We start from the raw sequence: 9,218 nt of genomic DNA, 5'->3' as shown, positions 1-9,218 counted from the left end.
GCACAGAGTAAATGATTTTTCTTCTGATATGTCTCCTTATATAACCAGTGTTGTCATGACAACTGCAGAGTAGAGTTGCCTCTTCAGTAGCAGACGCATGACTAAGGGCCTTTGTCTTTCTGACAAATATGTCTGTAATTTTAAGCCTCTCAGCCACAGAAAACATGACTACCACCCCACTCAATTTATTCCTACTCACAGAGCTTGCTGTGTAAACAGTACATTACTTATAAACAGGGCAAACTTTTGACTCTGCAACCACTTCGCGCTTAGCAGTGAATGGAGTTTTGCAGACTACTTGTGGGTACAGAAACTGCGATGAAGGGAGGAGCAGAGGAGCTGCCCACCACTTTGTCCCTTGTCAGATACAACAGACACCCCAGTGCACAGCACTTATGGGGTGAGGGACTACTGTCCCTTTATATTCTCAATGAGTCTACTCCAGTTTTTAGGTGATACCCTGCATTTAGATAACATGAGTAAAACAATAGATGTACAAAGTTACAGAAACAAAAGTCTAGAGATTTAGGTTCTCTCTTTATCTCAAAGAGTGAACTTATACCATGTGCCCATTTACCTTGTGTATCAGTTGCGTCACTTTAAGGCTCAGGACAATACACCTTCCTCACTCTCACAGTTACTATGATCAATATTTTATTGATGTCTGCAAGATGTACCTCCTGCGAAACGAAGCAGAGTGGAATAAACATTAGCTAGTGACAGAGAAGGAGCAGGGAATGAGCTTATCCCGCTTTTAGCTGAGCTAGTGTGACATCCTGCTTTAAGAGAAAGGGGTTAAAGGTAGAGTGCTTTCACACAGTGCTAGGAGAAATTAAGTGTTTATAAGCTCATGAATTACTTATACTTCCAGATTTCTGGTGGATTCACACTAGCAGCAGCTCCTTTGGATGAACATGACAGGGTCTCACAAATTCCCTTGGACATCCCAGCCTACATCAGGAAAAGTAGTGTATACATTGTCTACAACTTAAATGGCAATGTAACACCTAGGTCAGAGGGAAAACAGGGAGTAGCTGAACATCACTACATACCTACACTAAAGTAATAGCATTAGATACCTCAAAACAAGACAAGTAGTCTTTGGAAGCTTTGTCTAACCTACCTTTGACCATGTTAAAAAAAAATAAAAAATGAAAGCTTGGATAACACAGCTAAATATCTATGTTTTCCTGTTATTTCTTAATTGTCTAGTGTTGCAGTGCAATATTCAGCTCTGTCCTTGCCGCTAAGAAACTGAGCTTAAAATAAGATAATACTTTTCCATAATATCCTCTGTCCAGGGAACAGAATGTAAACAGCCCAACTACATTAAGGCTGTCTCTGAATACAGGGTTTCTTGACTTTGGGTTTCCATGGATTATTAATAGTCTCTGGAGCATCACCTGTCGTAGTAGGACCCAATGCCCTGCATTGCTCTGGGTACTTGTGTAATAAATGCAAAAACGCATGCTCAGAAATGGGTTCCAAGCCACTATCCCACAAAAACATTTTTTGTCTCACAGTTTCCTGATAGCATGTTCAGTACATGTTCATGTTCATTCACTGATGAATTCTATCATATAATCTTGAACAGCAGCCTAGAAACTTTTAAAGCATGCAGTCACTGCTGACCTTCAACTGTCATTGCATGTGACTTCCCTGTAATTGCATAGTTGATACCTTTTACTGTTTCATACTGCCCCACTCTCTGTGTGCAGGCAGTTTGCTATGGCTATGTGGACTGCTAACTAGTGAACTGCTGCCTTGTATTTCACAGCATGAGTATTGACTAACCTAGCTTTTGATATTAGCAAGCATAGATGCCTGCCTCTAAGACTGTCATATTAGGATGCTTTCACAGTCAACAGAGAGAAATAGGGACTCCTTGCTTTCCAATGAATGTACAGGGAGTCAAGGGTGCCTAGCTGTGCATATTGGCACCACATACATAAGATGAACTCCACCCGTGGTGTCACACTACCACGAAGAAAAGGATCTGGGAAAGAGCTGATGGGGTAGAAGAAGCAAAGAGCTATGTCAGCCTAAATCTTTATGTGTTCAGCATTTGGTAAAAAAGAACTGGTTGAATTTCCACCACCCACCCCACTCCACAGTAAATAAATAATAAAATAAAATAAAATAAAAATAATAAAATAAGAAAAATATTTGCCAAAGTAGGTATTTTTTTCTGTATCATTTGGAATACGTTTCTCATTTTTCTAATGCTTCCTCCACTGTTTTTTGGCTGGAAAGCATTAGCCTAAGTAATTACGTGAAGTGCATAACCGAGGTAAGCATGCCAAGGACTGGAACCTTTCTTGGCATGTCTGGCCACAAGGCCAGGATTACAGCTGAACCACTAAAATGAGGAGCAGAGATGCTTCTATTCCAAGTAGAGATATAGTTTCATCCAGTTTACACAGATTTAATGAATTCTGAACCTTGTGTGAACTCTGCAGGGAAAAGTGTCAATGACAGCTTTGAGGATCCCATGGCACCCAAGAATATTATATCTGGCAGGATAGAATAGCTTTGATATAATTTATATTGTCATGTTGATTTATTTACCTGTCATAAAAAGTGAAAGAAAATATTTCTAAGATTATATCTAAAACAAACAAAAAAACAAACAAAAAGAAACCCACTCCAGAATCCCTCTTAGAAGCATATGTAGATAAAAATGCTTATTTTTCTGCTATGCTATATGGATATGCTATTTGATCATGCTGCAAAGAAACAGAACATTGTTCACTTCAGAAAACTACTGGGAAACTTTTTGGTGTTTGAAAAGTTCAACATTGTGAGTACTCATGTCAGATGTGTGGTCTTCTACACAAGAGGACTAGCTGGCTCTTTCCATCTTTCGTGGCTAGCCTGAGAACATCTCTGAGGAGAGATGAAATGCAGAATGTTCTTTGAAAACTCAAGGGCTTAGCTTTTTACTCAGACAATGTTTTTGTTAAACGGTCCTTTGGATTTTGGCCTTGACCTTGAGTGGTCACCATATACTGATCAACCGCAGCTTTCCTTGACACTTTATTAACATGTTGCTGGGGAAAGGGTACACAACACATGCTCAGCATCCAGATGGATCAGGGTGGCTGTGGCCAGATAACGTCAGAGCCATGGCAGCCCCACGGTGTTGACATGTAATTAAAATGGCTCTTCCTTCAGCTGCATGGTGAGGGGTGCAACACTGCACAGTGCAGCACCATTGACAATGCATGCTCCAGCAAGGCACTGAAAGGCTCATGAAACTGCTTTCTGTTGGTATTACTTTCTAAGAGGCACTGATGTGGAGTCTTTGACCAGTGCTGTAGCTGCGGGATGAAAAAAAAAAAAAAAAGGAAAAAAAGGATTGAGGTGGAGGAGAGGGGAGACTGTTCATTTCTTCACTTCCACAAGCTGTTAGGGCCTTGCTGTGTGTTCTGCCTGAAAACTGCAAGCTGCACAGTAAGGCCAGGCTCTCCCCAGCACTCCACAGGGCAATCGCCAAGAACTTTTTTTTACCTGTGAATAGATTTTGATGAAAAAAGCTGCTGAGGGCAGATAAGGTACTGCTTTCTACTCCAGCATGTTGCAGTGGCCTGCCCAGTCACTGTAGAAATGGCCGCCATGCCAAGGCCTGAAGGTTCTGTCTCTGTCTTCTTCCTCCTTGGGGAGCCTGAAACTCAAAATACAGCTGCTAGAGGGTCTCTTTCTGAATAAAATGGTACCCTATGCAGCCAAAAAGAGACATGTTGAAACAGCCGTCATTGACTTTTTATTTAACATGGCCTAATTATGGTGATTATATGCGGGCAGATATGAGTGAATGCTGAGAAAGGCAGTGGGGGGATGGCACCTGGTAGCTACCCAGATGTAGGCAGGTGACCCTCTGGTGATGAGAGAAATTGCCACCGTGTCTCCAGTGAAATAGCAATGTACAAATGTGCTCTGTAAGGCTCACTGCCATGTTGTTTACTGCCATATTTATGTTTCCAGATGATCTCAGGAACAGGAACTAGAGATATTAATTCCCTCCCCCCTGGCCCCCTCCCCAGCCTCTAGTTTAGAAAACACATTTCCACTTACATGCAGTATTTTCATTGAACTCATCAGAAGAATACGATACCTCGGTGAGGGACACTGCCCAGCCCAAAGTGCAGAAGTGGCCTTGTCAGATGCAGGGCCTCCTCTCCCTCCTTGTTTCTGAGAGCGGTGTGGCCCTGGCTGCCTCAGTTTACACACCTCAGCTTCACATTGCTGCTTCCTTTCTGCTGTTTGGTGGTCGACTAAGTTGTTTCAGTATGCAAAGCTGAGAGAGAAAAGTTTCTGCCAAAGAAGCAGCTATAATTAGAGATTTTCTCAGTCTGTGTAGCTCCTTGATGGCAAATATCTAAAGTTATGGGCATGTGATTTCATGTGTCATTGGGATTGTAGTACGGCGAGTGCAGGGTGATCACACAGAAAAAGCTGTTTCAGTGTGCCAACTATGCCAATAAGCAATTAACAGAACAAGTTAAATATGCAGGTTTGAGAGTGCTAAAATGCAGTCAGGCTAAAATCTGCTCTTGCACATCGTATTATCTCCTTCCCTTCCCAACCATCTTTTTCCTCCTCCATTTTAATAAGAAACCTACTGGCATGGGAGACCAGTGATGAGAACAAAACTTGGAACAAGACTGGAATTTGTCATGGGATTTTAAGGAGATCAGTGGGTCCGTATAAAAGAAGAGTTCAAGAAACACCCACTTCTGCAGTCTTTTCTCTGCCCGAATTGGCTGTGTTTTCTTTGTAAGCTTATGAACAAGAAATCTAAATACTCTGGCACCTACTGATAAGTGATACTGCTGCTTCTTATTGGATGAGCCTTAGGAGGTCAGTTACATGTTGGGAGTCTTGGTTACAGAGTGTTTCCTGACTTAATGGAGAACAGCTGCAGAGGCAAACCTGCCAAAGCTGAGTATGGTAACAGCAAATCTGCACTATAATTGTAGATTGGGTAATTATTCACTTCCTGGGGAAGCTAACAAACAGAAAACCCCATCTTTAAATGCCCCCAGGGTCTCAAAGAAAATGATTTAAAGTTGAAAGCAGATGACCAGAGTTCCCAAACCCACCTTCTCTAGCACAAGCCCTCTAGGGACAAGACAAAATAGTTTTTCAGGTGTGAGGCTATGGGCTGTGTGGGAATGTTTATCTACACTGCAGCAATACACTCCAGGTGTAAACTCTCCCACTGAGCCATACACTGAGTGAAGCAGCTCTGTTACTGAGGCATTAATCTCAAGCAGAGGAACAGCAGGAGGTACACAGGGAGGTGATGTGATCGAAACTTAATCATCTACAGCTATCTAATCATCTGCCTGCTGCCCGCAAGTATGTTAGTGCCAGCTGCATTTGCTCAGGAGCCTGGTAATAGGAGTCACTCCAGTGAGTTTGGCTAGTGTGCCTGGGTGAAAGTTGCTGATTGACAGTGGAGAAGACCAGCTGGAATAGTATGCTATGCCTGTGAGCAACTCAGAGACACTGCAGGAGGGAACAGTAGGATAAAAGTAGATAAAAGTCTCTCCCCTTAATTTGTTAGAAGACTTCTACAACTTTCACTGGGTGACACAGCCTTAGTAGCTATCCCTCAGTTAATGAGACATGAGGACTTTCTTCTCTCATTCTTTCAAAAGTAATATTCTGACTCGATGAGCATGGTCACACCTTGTCTCATGCGCTCATGTATTCCTAGGCAGAGAGTGGCAGCTCTCCCCATGCTTCCTTGCCTGGTGTGAGCACTTCACAGTGGGGTGGGCTTCAGGGAGACTGAGCCTCATAGCACGCCCTGCAGCAGATGTAGAACTCATTTTGTTCTCTGCATTGTACGTCAGGGCAGTTCTCTAAAAATAAATAAATAAATATGAATTTAAAGGACTTTTCTTACTCTGTTCTTCAGAATACTTGGAGAAACTGTGTGACTGGAGAACCTGTTAATGTGAAACTTCTTGCTGTCTGCCAAGAGAAGTGTCTGTGGGAGCCAATTTTCTTCTTCATAAAGATTGTTAGTGCTGTCCACCCAAACATGCCGCACAAGCAGCAATACACTGTAAGCATTTAAAATCTCTCCTGGTGTTGTAAAAATCATGATGTTCCCATTACAAAAGTTAGTTGTTTGTAGTGCCTACCACTGTGGAGTGCAAGGTACCACAATGGAAAATCAGTGCCAAAAGTCAACACAGGCCCTGGATGGAAACAAATTGTAATTGTAAGGGCTAAAGCTAAAATATTATTCTGCAGTAATTCGTTAGCATATGTCATGAAGTATAATCAAGAGAATACACTTGTGGGTCTACTATTGGCTCTGCTTAAAAGTATTAGAAACATCAATACAGAAACAGGATAAGATTTGTACCACTGAACTGATCTGTGTTAAACTTTTGCAGCTTCATCCATAAACCCTAGAGTTTGAAATATGAAAATTCAGATACATCAATACTTGCAATCTTTTGCTCTGTTTGCCTAAACACTACTTAGTTGTTAGTAGTTTCCCTTGTCTTGTAACAATATTTCATAATCTGTGTAATCTACTTTAGCCTACAGGTTCCTTAGTACAACAGAATAACCTTTAGCAAGATACCGAGTCTGAAAGCATGCATACTTCTATCTTTACTGTACATTTCTTACTTTATCTTGTAGCTGTTGTGACAAATTCAGAAGATGTTATCTCAAAGAGAACTCAGTTTGCCTCTCGTGATGCAAATATCTTCAGACCTGTTGCCACAGAGTTCAGTCCTCTCTAATTAAATTTGAAATAGTAGAATTCTCTGTCACTGGCAGACATTCCTAGAAATTGATTGATTTTTTATGATAGTTTTGTAAAAGAATTTTTGAAAAGAGATTAGATTCAGGTAATAGACATCCTTGTACGAATTTTCAACAAAGGAATAAATATTTTAGCTTTTTTTTGGATGGATTGATCACATCAGTTTGACAAGTATGTCCCATTTTCCCACTTTTCTATTAGTTTTTAATGTGCAGTTGCAGATATTCATGCCAGCTAGTTTGATGTCCTAGAGGAGGAAAAGTAAGCAATGTTACCAAGTATATTTGATGTGTAAGTTTGTTTTATTTGCTCATATACTCCTTCCTGGAATAAAGACGGTTCAACACAGGCTTCCAGAATGCAGCTCTGTCTCAAAAGTCACTTTGGGACAGAGACCAAGTGGTAATCCTGTTCATTATCCTGGAACAGTCACAGCCTATATTCAGGACACTGCGCACAAAAATCAAGAACCAAAGCCAGCAAAAGTATCTAGCATATCTTTCTATTTCTCCCTGGACTAAGAAATTTGTAAAACCATGATTACCAGTACTATCTGGCATTACAGACTATAACCAAGTTCTTAATACTGTTTTTCTGGTCTGCTGCTGTGACTCTGTTTTCAGTCAGAGTGCAACCAAATGGCAAGTTTGTCAGATTGACAGTTGTGAAAAGAAATCCCTGTACTTTCCCTTTAGAAACTGATTCTGAGCTGAATTAGTTTTGCAGAGGTGATGGACTTCTTTATCCCCTTTTTTATTTCTCTGCTATTCAATGGTGATTACAGAAGTTTGTCAACAAAAACTAACAGGATTTTTTTTAGGTTGGGAGTAGGTGGTAAGTAGCACAAGTACAAATGCCTTTTCCAAGTGTTTCGGAAATGAGACAACAATCTGTTCTATATGTTTTGGGTGACATAACTCAGTGTTCAGGTGTGGTCCAGCAGGTCCTGAGTGTGCAGGAACACTTGCAGGCACCCCACTCTGCAGACTAACTGTAATCTCCTACTTGAAGCTACTTCACATCTATTCTGCCAAACTGCCAGTGAAGTGAGTGAGAAAAGATTGGGGTACAGAGTTGAAGTGAGCTCTCACTTAGCCTTCATGTTCCCTTTGCACTTTCAAGTGATATCCAAAAGAGAAAAAAGACAGATAAAGCTTCTCTGAGTAGCACTAACTGGCTGATGCACAGTGGTCTATAATTTCCCGCTGACTTCGCAGCCCAGAGGAGGCTCCAGTGCCCATGGGAGCTCTGGGTTTTCCTCTGAAATAATAAAGCTGGGGGATGGACTCTGCCAACCTCCCCGACTACTTCTTTTCCTTGAGAATTCAGGTAAGGGAGGAAAATTTAACCTTGGTTCTGTAGAAGCAAGCAGTCCTATTCTATCATCTTTAACTTTATATGGAATGTTTATTTGAACCAAGATGTAAAAGACCATCCCTTCATATTTATGACAAGTGAGGTATCATGGAAAATCTTTTTATACACTTTCTTTAATAATAGCTATATAATGCCAGGACACGAAGATACGAAGTCCCAAAACCTATGTACTGTTCTTGGCATTTCTGCTGGTTCCCATTGTTACTGCGGATAAAAAGAGGGACAGGAATTTCATAAGGCTAATATCTATGAAGCAGAAGAAAATCTAATTTTTCAGGAAATTTTACTTTTTTGTAAAAGCTGAACCAAATTTGTTATAGTTGTTTTGGTGAAAGCAACACGATCTTAGCCTTTAATATATACTTACAGTTTATTTCCCAGCACAGATTAAGTTAACAAGTACGTCTGTCAGAGCCCCGGTGGCATCATGGGGCCATGTGGGCTCTCACCCCTCAGCCCTGCATGGGATGAGGCTGCCCCTGACAATGCCCATTCTTGTTTTAAATGTACAAGAACCTTAAAGGCTAGTTGCTTCATGGTCTCAAACCCAACATATCCAGTGTAATCAGGAGTCTCTCGCATGCACCTATCAGTTCTCCCAAAGTGAAGTGTTCCCTGTAGATAACCTTGTAGATTGAATTTTCTAAACAAAACCATGCAACTAATCAACTGTAGTGCATTGCACCCAGAAATTTTAAGATTTGATATTTTATTTGGTTCCTGTTTATAATCCAAACTACCCATGGCCTCTTCAGACCCAAGGCCCAAATCATCATAAGGAAATTCAATAGGTTGTGTTAGGATACTAAGGACAACTATTCCAATTAGAGTATCAATGGGCACTTCTTTGCTGTTCCTTGAAAAACCAAGTTAGCCAAGCATGGGTGGTAAATTCTATGCAGATAGGTTCGAGAACACAGTGGGTGTTATGGTCTGTTCCCTACTTAGGGTACGGTCTGAGCCATGGTCTAGCAGTTGTCTGGGAGACTATGGCACACTTCCTGATTGCAAACACTAAATAAAATATTGACACAGTTAATGGGTCTTT

General features: G+C 41.1%; 1 long non-coding RNA gene across 2 annotated transcripts; it reads right to left on the bottom strand.

Moving 5' to 3' along the window:
• Window positions 1–562: 562 nt before the first annotated feature.
• On the bottom strand, window positions 563–4,589 carry LOC106037798 (uncharacterized). Of its 2 annotated transcripts, none has more exons than XR_010826268.1 (3): window positions 4,075–4,589; window positions 3,511–3,664; window positions 563–680 (listed from the first exon to the last, which is right to left on the bottom strand). It is a non-coding gene; the product is annotated as an uncharacterized lncRNA (long non-coding RNA). The 2 variants fall into 2 exon arrangements; XR_001208259.3 differs by lacking the exon at window positions 563–680 and adding an exon at window positions 1,112–3,320.
• Window positions 4,590–9,218: the final 4,629 nt, after the last annotated feature.

The sequence above is a fragment of the Anser cygnoides genome, chromosome 1 (assembly GCF_040182565.1).
Source record: "Anser cygnoides isolate HZ-2024a breed goose chromosome 1, Taihu_goose_T2T_genome, whole genome shotgun sequence".
Taxonomy (NCBI): domain Eukaryota; kingdom Metazoa; phylum Chordata; class Aves; order Anseriformes; family Anatidae; genus Anser; species Anser cygnoides.
Note: the sequence above shows the minus strand (reverse complement) of the source record. Positions and strands in the feature narration are given on the sequence as shown.